The sequence below is a fragment of the Triticum dicoccoides genome, chromosome 5B (genome assembly GCF_002162155.2).
Source record: "Triticum dicoccoides isolate Atlit2015 ecotype Zavitan chromosome 5B, WEW_v2.0, whole genome shotgun sequence".
Classification (NCBI taxonomy): Eukaryota; Viridiplantae; Streptophyta; class Magnoliopsida; order Poales; family Poaceae; genus Triticum; species Triticum dicoccoides.
Window position 1 is genome coordinate 7,326,905 of NC_041389.1, and position 16,363 is coordinate 7,343,267.

The following is a 16,363-nucleotide window of genomic DNA, read 5'->3' on the forward strand; positions in this document are numbered from 1 at the left end:
AACGAGGACGGCGTCGCGCAGCCGGAGGACTGGTTCAGGCTGAACCCGGCCGACGGTGAGGACTCGGGGGAGGAGATTGACTCTAGCGACGAGGTCGAGGAAGAGGAGGAATACGGCGAAGACGCTGAGCCGGATGTCGGAGCGGCCGACCAGCCTCAACCTGACCGTGCCTCCAGCAATGAGGCACGCGCGAACGCTCCGCATGCAGCCGGCGACGACCAGGCCGAGACACGCCAGCCGGCCACCCCTCCAGCCGACACCGCCGTCTCTACCGTTCTCCCGGAAGCTCTGGGCGCTCCCTTGGCTTGATTTATCATTTACTTCCCTGCTAGTTACTCTTTGGACAAACTTTTTATTTCGCGCAATTCCACCCACTGGGGGTGTACTCAAACTTCGTTGAATGCCGACCTTTCGAAGGCTCTTTGATGTAAATATTATCATGCATGTGTTTGGCTTCCATTCTGACTTGCTTTTTATCTTTCAGTTTTCTTCCTTTGCCGCCTTCCCTTGGTTGCCGCCTTCCCAGCCGGACAGCTGCTCTGCAGTCTGTGGCCGGGTAAGGAGTTCGGCCGCCTAGGAAGGCAAAGGTTCGAGCTCTCTTAGATTTTTGGCAGAGTAGGAAAGGAAGCCGGCCAGCCGACTACTTCGATAGTCGGTTGGCGAGGGGGGAAGCCGGCTTGCGTTATGTAAGTTCGCTAGTCCTTAGCCATTTTTTCATGTGGGCATCCTTTCCGCCTTTAGCTCCTGCTAGTCGGGCAGCTGATTCTTCGAGTTGTGACTCTCCCAAGAGATGGCTTGGGTGCCGGCACATTACTTGTCTGACTGCAGGTAGAACTTGGACATAACTTAAGGCGGCAAGTCCCCGGGCCGACTTAGTCGAACCCGGTGCCGGACAGAGAAAGTAAGTGCAGTAGGGTAATCATGGGAGTGATACCCGACATACATAGATAAAATAGGGCAGTCCCCGAGAACTCCTCGGGAGCCCGTTGTCTCATACTTAATACAAAAGATAGCGTGATACATACTGCATTTCAACTGTAAAATCTTCGAAGAAGATTGGCGTTCCACGGGCGCTCCGACTCTTTGCCGGAGTCATCTCTCTTGCGTGCCTTCGGCTTCTGTGCGTCGATTAGGTAATAGGAGTCGTTTCCCAGAGTCCGGCTGATGACGAAGGGGCCTTCCCAAGGGGCTGAGAGCATGTGCTGGCCGGCTGTTTGCTGGATTAGTCGGAGCACAAGGTCTCCCTCTTGGAAGGTTCTTGGCTTCACTCTTCGACTGTGGTACCAGGCGTAGTCCTTGCTGGTAGATGGCGGACCGGCTGAGGGCTAACAGCCGGCTTTCTTCCAGCAAGTCAACACCGTCTTCTCTTGCTTCCTTGGCCTCCGCCTCCGTGTACATGGTGACTCGAGGTGAGTCGAAATCGATGTCAGTTGGGATGACAGCCTCAGCACCATATACAAGGAAGAAGCGGGTGAAGCCAGTCGATTTGTTTGGAGTAGTGCGCAGACACCAGAGGACGGCCGGCAGCTCATCGAGCCAGCAGCCGGCCGAACGCTCCAGCGGCACGACCAGTCGGGGCTTGATGCCGGAGAGAACGAGGCCATTTGCTCGCTCGACTTGGCCGTTTGACTGCGGGTGGGCAACGGACGCTAAGTCCAGTCGGATGTCGTGTGTTGCGGAGAAACGTGCCAATGCTCCCTTGGCAAAATTTGTGCCGTTGTCGGTGATGATGTTGTGTGGGACGCCGTACCGGGTTGTAATGTCGGCAATGAATGTCATGGCAGTCGGGCCATTCAGCTTCTTGATCGGCTTTGCTTCGATCCACTTGGTGAATTTGTCTACGGCGACAAGCAGATGTGTCATGCCGCCGCGCGCCGTCTTGAATGGTCCGACCATGTCCAGTCCCCAGACGGCAAAGGTCCAAGTGATGGGGATGGTCTTGAGTGCAGAAGCCGGCAGGTGTTGCTTGGAGCCGAAGACTTGGCACCCTCTGCAGTGTTTGACTAGTTCCTTGGCATCCTCCAATGCAGTCGGCCAGAAAAATCCATGGCGGAAGGCTTTGGCAACAAGCGCCCTAGAGGCGGCATGGTGGCCGCATTCGCCTTGGTGGATGTCTTCGAGGATTGCCATGCCCTTCTCTTGTTCGACGCAGCGCTAGAAGACTCCAGTAGCGCTGCGCCTAACTAGCTCTTGATTCATTATTGTGTAGGCTCCGGCTCAGCGTTGGACTTGTCTGGCCGAGATCTCGTCAGTTGGTAGTTCTCCATTCACCAGGAACCGCAGGATGGGCTGAGCCCATGATGGAGCTGTGATTTCTTCCACAGCCAAGACAGCTACTGCAACCAAGGTGGGCGGGCTGGGTTCTGAGGAGTTGGAGTCGGCCTCCGCCTGTTGTGTCACTGTAGTCCTCGGGCCGGGTTCGGCTACGGCAGTCCCCGGGCCGGGTTCGACTATGGAAGTCCCCGAGCCGGCTGCCGAAGTCCCCGGGCCGCCTGCCTGGTCCCCGAAGTCGGATCCGACTGCGTCGGGGTCAGGCGGCATGAAGATGGAACTGGATTCCCGAGACGGCTTGACAGTTGGGTTGATGAGGCGTTGGAGGGCGACGCCGGTTGGTATAGCTTGTCGGGTGGAGCCTATCCGTGCCAGGGCATCTGCTTGCTCATTATCGGCTCGTGGCACGTGAAGGAACTCGCACCCCTCAAAATATCCGCTGAGCTGCTGGACAAGGAAGCGGTAGCTCGCCATGTTCGCGTCTTTGGTGTCCCAGTCGCCGGATGATTGCTGAACCACTAGGTCCGAGTCGCCATAACACAGGATCCGGTAGATGCCGAGTTCCTTGGCTAGCCGGAGCCCGTGTATGAGCGCCTCGTACTCGGCCACATTGTTGGAGGCGGCAAAGTGGATTTGCAATGTATATCTGAGTTTGTCGCCTTTGGGAGAGGTGAGGACAATGCCGGCTCCCAAGTCGGTGCGCATCTTGGACCCGTCAAAATGCATCCGCCAATGAGTGGAGTCCGGAGCCGGCGGCAGGTACTGGGTCTCGGCCCAGTCGATGAGAAAGTCGGCCAATGCTTGGGACTTGATGGCGGTGCGGGGCTGATAGTAGATCGTGTATGGGGCCAGCGCAATGGCCCATTTCGCCACTCGGCCGGATGCATCCCGGCTGCCTATGATCTCGGCGAGCGGGGCAGTGCATACGACCGTGATGGGATGCTCTTGGAAATAGGGCTTGAGTTTCTTGGAGGCGAAGTACACACCATAGCACATTTTCTGATAGTGCGGATAGTTCTGCTTGGAGGTGGACAATACTTCGCTCAAATAATACACCGGTCTCTGGACTAGCTGAGCTTGGCCTTCCTCTGGGCGCTGAACCACAATGACTATGCTGACCACCCGGCTGGTGGCGGCGATGTAGAGGAGCATGGGTTCCTTCTCGGTTGGGGCCGCCAAGACAGGCAGCGTGGACAGCATCTTCTTCAACTTGTGGGAAGCTTGATCCGCTTGGTCATTCCATTCAAAGTGAGCCGACTTCTTCATAAGTCGGTAGAGGGGGAGAGCCTTCTCTCCGAGCCGGCTCATGAAACGGTTCAAAGATGCCAGGCATCCAGTGAACTTTTGGACGTCTCGCAGCTTGGTAGGGACCTTCATTCTCTCTATGGACTTGATCTTTACTGGGTTGCACTCAATGCCGTGTTCGGAGACCAGAAAGCCTAGGAGCTGGCCGGCTGGTACTCCGAACACACATTTCTCCGGGTTGAGCTTGATCTGAAACCGGTGTAAGTTCTCAAAGGTTCCTTGAGGTCTTCCAGCAGGGTGCCGCGTTTCTCCGTCTTCACCACAACATCGTCTACGTAGATGTGGGCATTCCTGCCGAGTTGCTTGAGGAGGCATTTCTGCATGCAACGCTGAAAAGTGGCGCCGACATTTCTCAAGCCAAACATCATAGTCAGGTAGCAGAAAGCTCCGAATGGGGTGATGAAGGCGGTCTTCAAGCGATCAGCCGGGTTCAACTTTATCTGGTGGTATCCGGAATAGGCATCCAAGAAACTCAACAGCTCGCATCCGGCTGCGGAGTCTATCACTTGGTCAATCCTTGGCAGGGCGAATGGATCTTTGGGGCAGGCTTTGTTGAGGCTGGTGTAATCGATGCACATGCGCCACTGCTTGTTCTTCTTCAGTACGAGGACCGGGTTGGCAAGCCATTCTGGAAAGAATACTTCCATAATGAAGCCGGCTGCCAGAAGCCGGGCTATCTCTTCTCCGACTACTCTTCTCTTCTCTTCTGACAGGCGGCGCAAGGGCTGCCTGACCGGCTTTGTGTCAGATCGGACGTGTAGCTTGTGCTCGGCGAAATCTGTCGGGACACCCAGCATGTCTTTAGGAGACCATGCAAAGATGTCCCGATTCTCACGGAGGAAATCGACGAGCTCGCCTTCCTATTTTCTATCAAGGCATGTGCCTATGACAGCATGCCTCTCCGGGTGCTCCGGATCCAGGGGTATCTTCTTTGTTTCTTTGGCCGGCTGGAAAGAACCTTGAGCTTCACAGTCTTTGGGGTCAGGAGACAAAGCCAGCTGCTTGCCAGCCAAGGCCACAACTCGGTCCAGCATCTTCTTTTCTTCGGCAATCACGAGGGACTCGGCCAGGCGACTGCTGGCCGCTGCACACTCAGAGGATTTCTTGTAATCTCCGGCCATGGTGATAATGCCCTTGGAACTCGGCATCTTCATCTTGAGGTAGGAATAGTGGGGCACAGCCATAAACTTGGCCAACGCTGGTCGGCCAAGTAGTGCGTGGTACGGGCTCTCCAAATCCACCACCTCAAACCATATTGCCTCTCGGCGGAAATGATCCTTGTCTCCAAAGAGGACATCCATCTTGATCTTGCCGATTGGTACGCAGGACAGGCCGGGTACGATGCCATGGAACACGATCCGGCTAGGCATGAGGTGCCTCGGCTTGATGTCGAGCTTCTCCATGGTATCTCGGTACAGAATGTTGATACTGCTCCCGCCATCTATCAGCATGCGGGAGAATCGAGCGGCGCGCCTCTCCGTCGCCAGGGTAGCCTCCAAAACGAGGGCATAGGAGCCAGGAGATGGCATCACCGCTGGGTGGTCGTCCCGGCTCCAGTTGATGGGTTTCTCCGACCAATGCATAAACTCAGGGTTACTGGAGGCGACCACGTTGACTTCTTGCTGTTGTCGGTGCCGACTTTGCCGATCATCCGGTTGGCTCGTGAAGACGATGTAGGCGGCATGCTCGTCAGGGAATTCGTCGTGGACGGCTCCGACTGCTGGTCGAACAGCCGACTGCTGGGGGACAGGAGGCGGCTGGCCTGCAGGCGGAGGCGGCAACAGCCCCTCGCCCTTGGAGATTCGGATGAGCCAATGGCACTTCCGGGTCGTATGGTTGGACGGCTTCGCGCCGCTGTGGAACTTCTAGGGGGCATCGAGAGTTTGCTCGTAGGAGAAAGTCGGCTGCCAAGCCGGCCTGCCGCCCTTCAGTTTCTTGGGAGCCGGCCGTTCCTCGGGCTGCTCTTCTTCGACCGTTGCCACCTACCGACTAGTGGAAGGCGGCATCGGGGCCTTGCGCTTGTTGTCGTTCTGATATGGGCGCCGAGTGGACTCTCCAGCCGGCGTCTTGGGAGCCGGCGCAAGCACTTTCCCGGAAGCGTCGACTCGAAGCTCGGTCTTCATGGAGGAATCGGCCGTGGCGTATTTGTCCGCGATGATCAGCAGCTCGTCGAGGGTAGTTGGCTCGTCGCAGAGGAGTCGGTGCTTGAGGAGGGTGCCCTCTCGGCACCCGGCCGTAAAGTACTCGATCGCCTGAACCTCGTGCACCCCTTCGCAGGAGTTTCGGAGCTTGGCCCAACGGGTGAGGTAGTCACGAGTCGACTCGTTGGGTCCTTGTACGCACAAGGAGAGCTGTCAGGGCTTGGGTGCCCGCTTGTAGGTGCTGGTGAAGTTGCGGATGAAGGCTTCCGTGAAGTCGAGCCAGCTGTTGATGCTGTAGGGCTTGAGGCTGTTGAGCCAGGTGCGCGCCGTGCCTTGGAGCATCAGGGGGACATACTTTATGACAACGCGCCGGTTACCGTTTGCTATGCAAACCGCGGTGGAGTAGTCGATCAACCAGTCCTCCGGCTTCACGGAGCCGTTATACTTGGGCGTGTCTCTTGGGAGCGAGAACCCTTTGGGAAAGGGCTCGTCGCGGATGCGGGGGCCGAAACAAGGCGGGCTGACATCATCTTCTTCTTCTAGGGCCAGGGATCGTGCAAGGCGGTCGATCCGATGGCGGGCATCGTTCTCGCCGACTCCTTCGCGGCGACCAAGTCGGCCGCTGAGAGTCGGATGCTCGATAGGCGGCGGGGTGGGGTATCTCTCCCCGCGAGGTGGAGGAGGGGGCAAGTCGCCTCGTCTCTCCACGCCTCGGGGACGGCCTTCCGCGTCGCACTCGATGGTGATTCGTGTCCGGCTGCGGCTAGCAACCGGCTCCTTCTCTTGTTTCGCATGGGCGCCGCCCGCAGTCGGTGTACGCGACGTCACGCCGTGTTCTCGGCGGGGAGGGCTTTCAGCTCGGGGCCGGCTTCGTGGCACGCTGCGGCCGCGTCGATCAGTTGCTGGATGCGTCTAGTCATGTAGGGGAGCTCGTCGGCCCCCAGTCCGTTGAGCTCGTCAACGATCGACTGGGCGGCGTGTAGATTCTCGAGGGGCGTGGCGTAGACCGGGCGCTGCGCACCCAGCATGCTGGCAATGGCCGCGCCACGTTTCTTGACGGCGCCAACCCAGCTTGGCCCTTCTGGAGGTGGCGTGCCGAAGGCGGCACGGTCGACCTCGCGCTGGTGGGCTTCCGTGAGGCGTCTCATGGTGTTTATCTTCTGGCCCTCCGCGACGAGGGCAAGGTGGCGAGCCTCCAGCGCCTCGGCATCGGCGTCGGCTAGAATGGGGACGGACAGGTCCTGCAGCACCGCTTGCAGGGCGTCGTGGGTGTTCTCGCCGGAGGCGGCTCCGTGGCTGATGACTAGCACCTCAGTGACGGTGCTGCCGCCACTGTCAGCTCGCGGGAGGGGGTCATCGTAGACGATCACGTCAGAGGGGAAAGCGTCAAGCGATGCCGTGTCGGAGTCGACAAGCATCGGGTCGGTGGAGCCGACCGACTCCAAGTCCGCGGTAGGCTCACCGGAGACGTGGAGTTGGTCGAGGAGGCTGATGAGGCGGCTCTCGAGGCAGCCGGTGCCCGCGTCAGATGCGGGCTCGTCGGAGATGCAAACCTCGCCAAGGAGATTAGCGAGGCAGCTTGCCGCGCAGGCGTCGTCAACGCTTTGCAGCGCGTTGGGGCAAGCACCATCGGGCGTGCCGGGCTGGCTACGCTCGCGGGGGAGGAAAAGAGTTCCCGTCCAGAGCAGGTCTCCGGACGACGGTGCACCTGGCCCCACAGTGGGCGCCAAATGTCGGGTGGTGGGTGCGACATATGCCAACGGATGGCTTATCATTGTGGGAGCCAGTAAGACATCTCCGGTGCCTGGAAGCGGGATGAGGCGAAGACATGCACGCCGGCGGATCTTACCCAGCTTCGGGGCTCTCCGTGGAGATAACACCCCTACTGCTGCTCTGCGGGGTCTCCGCATGATCACTAGATCAATAAGTAGCTACAAGATGCTCCTTGAGCTGTTCGGTGGCAGGAGGAAGAAAGGCAAGGCTAGCTCTCTCCTCTCCCGATGGTGGTGTCTAAAACTCTTAGTTTCCAACCCTTTGCATGGGTGTCCCGGGGGGTTTACATAGGCCTACCCCCCGGGGGTACAACGGTAATCCGGCTGGGCGCGGGCCCAGGCCGTCAGTGTCTACAACCGCCGTCTTCTCCGCCGGCTCCTGGGGCCCGCCGACTGGTGGGTCCCGTCGGGGGCTGGTTACTGTAGCCTCGCCTCTGATGACGAGGGCTTTGTCGTAGTAAGCATGGCTACAGTGCTGCCGCCTTGCGGGCTCCCACTATATCCATACCACGTCTCATCCGCTTGGTGCGCACGCCCCGAGGGGAGCAAGCCGGCTACTGGAAGCCGGTCCGGCCTTGGGCTGGCTGGGGGAGGCCGGGCCGCCTTCGGATGTCTCTCTGACTGAAGGGGCCCGCCGCCTACGGGCCGTACTGACATCCCGTCGTGGTTGGCGTCATGATTCTTATGGCAACACTGCCACGCCGGACGGGGGATGGTCGTCCCGTACAGCGTACTATGGCCATGTATCTTCCGGGATTCGGGGTGGCAGGGTTTGCTGTAGCCCCGCCCCGCCCCGTCACCGTTATGGGCGGTGGTCTTTTTAGAAGGCGGTGTTCGGCCGCCTGCTTCTTGTAGTCGGCCCTTTATGGGCCGTCTTCGTAGAGTCGGTCCTTCGTAGAGTTTCTTGGAGTCGGCCCCATCATGGCCCCCCAAAGGTTGTATTATGGCCGGACCGGCTTCCACCAGCCGGCTTAGGCGATAGCCGGCCGGAGGAAGGCGGCCCCACGTCTTCGGTGCTTCGAGGTCCAAACGGTCGGTTGTTTTTTCTAATGGCCAAAGGGAGCTAGTTAGGCTACCCGTGGTCATTTACTCCGACATGTGGAATTAAGCTGATGAGCCATACGATGAAGCTATGGGAGAGAGTCATTAAGCACCGCTTAAGAAGAATGACAAGCATGACCAAAAATTAGTTTGTTTCTTGCCTGAGAGGTTGATCATGGAAGCCATTTTCTTGGTACAACAACTTATGGAGAGACACAGGGAGCAAAGAAGGACTTGCATATGGTGTTCATGGACTTGAGAAGGCCTATGATAAGATACCACGAAATGTCATGTGGAGGGCCTTGGAGAAACACAAAGTCCTAGCGAAGTACATTACCCTCATCAAGGACATGCATGATAATGTTGTGACAAGTGTTCGAACAAGTGATGTCGACACTGGTGACTTCCCGATTAAGATAGGACTGCATCAGGGGTCAGCATTGAGCCCTTATCTTTTTGCCTTCGTGATGGATGAGGTCACAAGGGATATACAAGGAGATATCCATGGTGTATGCTCTTTGCGGATGATGTGGTGCTAGTTGACGAGAGTTGGACGGGGGTAAATAGGAAATTAGAGTTATGGAGACAAACCTTGGAATCCAAAGGGTTTATACTTAGTAGAACTAAAACCGAGTACATGATTTGCGGTTTCAGTACTACTAGGCGCGATGAGGAGGAGGTTAGCCTTGATGAGCATGTGGTGCCTCAGAAGGACACCTTTCGATATTTCGGGTCAATGTTGCAGAAGGATGGGGCATTGATGAAAATGTGAACCATCGAATCAAAGTCGGATGGATGAAGTGGTGCCAAGCTTCTGGCATTCTTGGTGACAAGAGAGTGCCACAAAAGCTAAAAGACAAGTTTTACAGGATGGTGGTTCGACCCGCAATGTTGTATGACACTGAGTGTTGGCCGACTAAAAGGCGACATGTTCAACAGTTAGGTGTGGAGGAGATGCGTATGTTGAGATGGATGTGTAGCCACACGAGGAAGGATCGAGTCTGGAATGATGATATACAAGATCGAGTTGGGTAGCACCAATTGAAAAGAAGCTTGTTCAGCATCATCTTAGATGGTTTGGGCATATTCAGCGCAGGCCTCCAGAAGCTTCAGTGCATACCGGACGGCTAAAACGTGCGGAGAATGTGAGAGGTCGGCGTAGACCGAATTTGACATGGGAGGAGTCCGTAAAAAGTGATTTGAAGGATTGCAGTATCATCAAAGAACTAACTATGGACTAGGGTGCGTGGATGTTTGCTATCCATGTGTGAACCATGAGTTGGCCGCGAGATCCTATGGGTTTCATCTCTAGCCTACCCCAACTTGTTTGGGACTCAAGGCTTTGTTGTTATTGTTTTATTATGAAAATTTGCTTTTGGTGTTTTTCTTTCTTTGTTTTGGTAGTGAATTGTTTTAAATTTAGGAAACATATATTTCAGGTGGAACAGAAATGCAAGCACTATTACCACCAAATGAAATGTGGTTTCATATTTTAACATGGTGGCTTGGCCTTACAGGAGTTGCTCTTCATAGAACTCTCGACATTTCCAGTGCTTGAAGGATGCTATCAATGATCAAATCAATGTTATCAGGAAGAAGCTTGGCGAGTTATTCATCTGGCAAGGAAGCCAAATCGACTCGTCTCCGGTACATTCATCAGCAGCTAAGGCAACAACGGGCATTCCAACAGTATGGTATGATTCCTTTTTCTTTTTTTTGCGGGGGTATGGTATGATTCCTTAAAACGACTGGAAACCACAGAAGGGAGTACCTGAAAACTCAATTACAGTTCTTCTCGCTTGGCTTTTTGAACACTTCATCATCCACAGCTATGCGGCTTCTACGGTCCAAACATTTCAGTCTAGGATAATAACCCAGTTCAATCCATCATCCACAGCTGCCACACTTGCATACAGACAGGATGTGAGTTTCACGCGACTCAACATAAGTGGTAATCAATAACATGTTCTACACTAACATACACCCTCTCTTTAGAGAGGGAGTAAGTTGCTTCTACGGTCCAAAAGCACCATAATTTGAAGTTCTTGTCTGACAAAAAAAAGATTACGCCAAACTTGATCTGCATTGGCATGCAAGGGTTAATTCCATTGACTCATCCATGAAGGCCAGCAGCAGCCAAGTGTCTACACAAATAAAAAACATCAAGGTTCGATTAGATAGATCTTTGCCTGATGAGAAATTCCTGCATTAATATAGCAACAAGAGAGCGACTCTCTACAAACCAGAGTCAGACCACCAGAGTCAGAGTACATATAGAACACCAAGTTCAAGGTGAGATCAAAAACAACATTACATTATGAAAACATTGTGGTTGAGAGATCCTGAACCGAATTCAGAGCTAACTAAAACTCTGTTTTATAATGGACAAGGCCTGGAGGATGTATTCAAGTCTCTGTCTTCTTCCATGGCGATCATGTTTCGCTAGCGACCAAGGGTTAATTGGCTAACTAACGTTGACACAACTTTTACTGCATTTTCCCATTCAAGATGTAACAAGATGGCAAGGCGGAACAAAACTAAATCCCTAAAGCGATATGACGGAACAATATGTTACAAACAGAGAATGAGATACACTTCATGAAGTTATTTACCGCAGATAACAATCTCCTCTATAACCTCCCAATTTGTTTTCAAACGTACTGAATCTAAACAGAGGGAAATATGAAAAAATAAGTTTACCTTTCTTGAAGCTCAAGAAACACAAAAGACTCACATGACCTCTTTATTATTCAATCGTGATAGGATAAGTGCCTTCACAAATAATAAAAACATCACGGCTCCATTAAATATGCCAACTTCAAGGTGAAAAAAAAGTTTTAAAATGCGAGGTGTTTACCATCTATAATATCCTCTCCACAATCTGATACAACTACAGTCAAATTTCTAGTGTGTCGGCAAAGTTTGGCAGCATTAAATATTAGAACCTATAAAGCAATCAATAGAATTAAGTTTGGCAAAGTTTGGCAGCATTTCTCATAGTGCTTTGGTCAGCATGAATTAAGCAGCTCATGAATACAGCATAGGATTGACTTACCGAAACATCTTTTTCTGCATATAATTTATTTCTCTGATCAAAATGATCCCAGCATATGTCTACCAACATGTTTTTCAACTGGAAACATAGTCAAGTGTGTCACATAAAAGAATATAAATATATATGGAAATACACCCTACAATCAGGAGCCTGTCATGCTTAACGCCACATACGATCCTAGTCAACCCATTCTACACGGCACATAGGGTCTGTCAGAGGATAGGGCGGTGGGCTCATGTGATGTTGACGATTATGAACCCCTCATCATGATACCTATAAGTTGTAGGTCATCATGAGCGCGCTGGGGTGATCATCAATGCACTTGTTGACCCCGGGTAGGTATTTTAGAGATGGCGTAAGAAGAGATGGTTGTTGAGTTCACCTCTGTTTTTACACTTTCACCGATGGACAATTTCAGAGATCCGCAAACGTAGTTCTGCTGCTCGAGAAATCAAGCTGACAGGGAGGATCATGCCCGTTCTTTACCGCTCCCAATAACCACCATGATTCCCCGAGTACCCGTATTTTCTTCACAGCAGGCTCTGACATACCCCTAGTAGGCCCATCTTTAGCGGCACTAGGGAAAAATATCATATACTGTACCGCTCACAATAATGGCTAGAACTCTAAAGATTTCGTATAAAAAATACCTCCACTAGAAGTACAATTCACATATTTACACCCTACGTACAATGTACCCTTTTTAATCTTAGCTACGGGATAAATATGTGCCAACCGCATAACATGTATTCTTGCATCCAATTGATGAGAATAACCAGCCTGGCATACTGATGTGCAGATAGTTATCCATGCAGAAAGTTAATCCATCCAGCCATGAGGCAAGGAGGTGGTTCGACTAGCATGGCATTATCTAGGTTATCTAATTAAGAATGCATGATAACTTGCTCCCTATTGGATTATAGCACAACCCATCAACCCGATCTAGTATATACGTGGGAGATTAAACCTACAGCTGAGAGTAGCTAAATTTGGTTGTAGCAAAACTTTAGAATCTAATAAATATACAATGCACAAACCTCAATTGTCGTAGAAATGTATTTTCCATTAAAACCTTCAATAACATCACCTTTGCGGATTCCCAGTTTATCGGCATATGATTCTTTTGACACCTAATGTTTAATTAGCATGATTATTCCATAATATACATATGAAAAATAGCTCCAGAAGAAACTAATAACAAGGATAAAATTAAAATAAAGGTGAACACCGCCGTCTATACCTGTTGAACAATGAGACCGGACTCAATGTTATGCTTACGCTTCATCCTCTCAATACAAATAGGGTCTAAAAGCTTGATGGAAGTAAAGGTCATTCCAAGATGCAGCCGAGGCATGCACCTATACCAAATATAATCGAGACTAAATGTTACAAAAACTTTAGGAAAGAACATCTTAGAATTATTACTCTTATAAGACATTAGTTCAAACCCTGCTCAAAAGAGTATTATGCCACAAAAAATTGGACAGCGAAATCACCGAAAGAAAAACTGAATCTTTATATCAATTTTAGGTCCTATACACTAGATACAAAAAGTTTATTAAACATGCAAAATTCAATGAAGTGAGTAAAACTTGGACAATACAACAAGAAGATAAACTTCCTCTATGATAATAACCTTCCACTATACATCAATAATTGAAGAAGCTAGGAGATTCTATTGGATTCCATAGGGCGGTATGGTCCTGATTATAGATCACGAAGTTACTATGATGTGGGGATGCCCCTTGCTTGAAAGGGCAATGCCAAGACAGATGATCTCAACTGAAACACATGTTGGCATGGAAAGAATATGCTCACACATTCATGTCAGATGGGTGGACCGACATGAAGGGACGCCATTTGGTCAATTAACTTACGGATAGTCCAGAAGGTACCATCTTCTTGGTGTATGATAATGTCTCTATTGAATCACTTGATGCAACCTTGGTAATGAAGTTGCTAGAGACACAAATTGATGCAATTGGAAGAGAACAAGTGGTACAATTTCAGTGGGAAAATGAATGGGTTGATGTTTATGCAAACCTGTTTATCAAGAAGGTGTTGGTGTTGCATTGACTTGGGGTGATGTTGATCTCGGCCATGGGTGGTATGGAAATGCTAAGAGGGTGGATCTTCCAAAGGACTACTCATGGTGCTACTAGTCGATCCATAGGCCCGCATATCATTTATGCTATGAAGAGGGTGCGGACAGATGATGAAGAAGAGGAGCAGCACAATGAATATACCATGGTTGAGGGTGAAGATGAGATGAACAACTACTAGGACATGGATTGCACCGACGACAATGGAGCAGAAAGGAGAAACAAAGTGTTGTTGGACCAAGCCATGAAGTTGGTGAATTTCAATTGATTGATCAACTGGATGTTTAAGTAGGGCCGAAGGATGTGATGTGATGGAGGGATGAAGACATGAAGTGGAGAGAACTACTGGATTGTGTTGCCTTTTGTCGTTGGATACTTCTTTGGTACACATTATAACTTAGCTGAGGCCACTTATAATAGTGTTTACTATAACATTTATAACACATGGTAGTCAACGACTAGTATACAATTAGGCATAACTAATCTTAGCGAGTATCAACTAATCCACAAGTCGGTAACCGGATGACTCGACTCGACTTTACTAGTTGTATTTTTTGCCTATAATGTTCTCCACTTGTAGCCACCTAGGCCTCACATACATGATTTTGCTAAATAATTTTTTAGCAATTCATTCGGACATAATAATAGCTAAGAAATCACAGTTCAAACATAATTTTGTGGTCATGCAAATTGTAAACAAGAATGGACAAACACTAATTGTAGTAAAAAATTGAAGACTTAGCAAATAGTATTCGTACATACAATAATTATGGGAATATACAAGTCAAGCATGAGAACTTGGCAAACAGTCAAGTAAAAATGATTACTTTTTAAATCATGTGAGTTTAATGTCAATAAAAATAAAAGACAGAAAACCGACAAAAAGAAATACATTAGCTTAATAGCACTAACAAATAAATTGAAGTGAAAGAGCGAAAAGACGTACTTGAAACTCCTCCAGAAATCCAAACACTTGTGTAATATGCATGAAGGCACAAAAGTCTCATTTATATGATTGTTAACCAGTCCCACAACCTTCCCTTCTAGATCAACGATAGGCCCTCCGTCGTCATGCAACTACACAATAGTAACAATGACAGACACTAGAATTTATAGTAAAAAATAGCAACATTGATTGAAATATATAATGTAAAGTTGAAACTAAATTATATTACATACCAAACGGTGACGAGATTCATCAGAGGAAAAATATAGGTAGTGGCATCTCTCATGTCGAACTGGGATTTTGTATTCCACCCTACCATGAGTTATCTTCAAATCCAAACTTTCATCATCTCTTCCAAGTCTGAAAACATCTTGACCCAAATGCACCGTGTCATTAAAAGTGGGCAACTCGACAGGTTTGTGCATTGTAACCTCATAAAGAGCAATTTCATAATGCTCCTGGAGGTACAGGAGACTACCTCCTGCAGTTGTGCCATCAAGTAAGTGAACAATGACCTGAATGACAAACATCAAAATTATGACACTATTTTCCAAGATAATTTTCACAATTAAAAACGAGCTCCAACCAAATCAAATAATCCTTTTTAGTACAGTGTATACATAAATACTAGCTCACTTTTAATTGGTAACTAGCTACTGGTTTAGCAAGCAAGACATCACAAATAATTTAATTTGAGGGGCAACTGATGGGGAACAACAAATCAAAGGGGTGGGGGGCAATGCACTCAAAAGTCAAATCCAAAAACAAAAAAAATGAACTCGAAAGTCAAGACCATTTAATACAATTGACAATGATGAGTTCAGGCAGATGGTTCAGGCCATTAGTCAATTTGGCCCAGATATAGATCCACCTGGTCAATGCGATCTCTCCGTGACCCTTTGCTAAAATCTGAGTATGCAAGAACTAAGAGTGAACTGAAGGACCGAGAGGTGGAGAAGGGCAAGAATGGCCGCTCTCTCGTGACTGATCCTTGGACTAACATGAAGAGGAGAAGCATTATGAATCTAGTCACACATTGCTCGGAAGGTGTTAGCTTCATCAAGTCAAAGGAAACCTCAGACACGCTGCATACAAGTGAGATGATCTTCAATCTGGTTGGCAAAACAACTGATGAATTTCGTGTTGAACATGTGGTGCAGGTTGTAACCAACAATGCTTCAAACAACATGAGAGCTAAGGATCTCTTGAATGTGAAGAGGCCAAAGATCTTTCGGAGCTTGTGTGCGACTCACACTGTCAATTTGATGCTCCAAGGAATTGGAAACCTAGCTAAGTTCAAGAAGACAATTGACCAAGCCAAGTCTTTCACAATATCTGTGTAGAGTGTGGTTGTTCTACACCCACAAACATTGCAACCCCACTACACCCACGATTGAAAACCTAGCAAAAAAATCAAAAAAATCTGAAACTTTGCAGATCCGACTATGAGCAAATGTTTTAGGTGCTTGCAAAATTTTGTGGGCAAATGACAACCAAGGAGCTTTGTACAGGAAAAAACAAAGTTTGTGCTAAAAAATAACTCAAATATAAAATCAGAAACGTGGTGCAGAGCAAGAGTTTGTATTTCATTTCATATGAGGATCATTCGATGTTATTAGGCGACCAAACTTTGCACGGTTGTAAAACATTTGCTCATAATCAATGCCGGAAGTTTTAGATATTTTTTTCTATTTTTTAGATTTTTACTGTTCATTGCGTGGGTGCACCAA

At 49.7% G+C, this 16,363-nt stretch overlaps 1 pseudogene; it reads right to left on the reverse strand.

The window, feature by feature from the left end:
• The window catches only part of LOC119306129, a 71,032-nt pseudogene that overhangs the window by 49,864 nt on the left and 4,805 nt on the right, over positions 1–16,363 (reverse strand).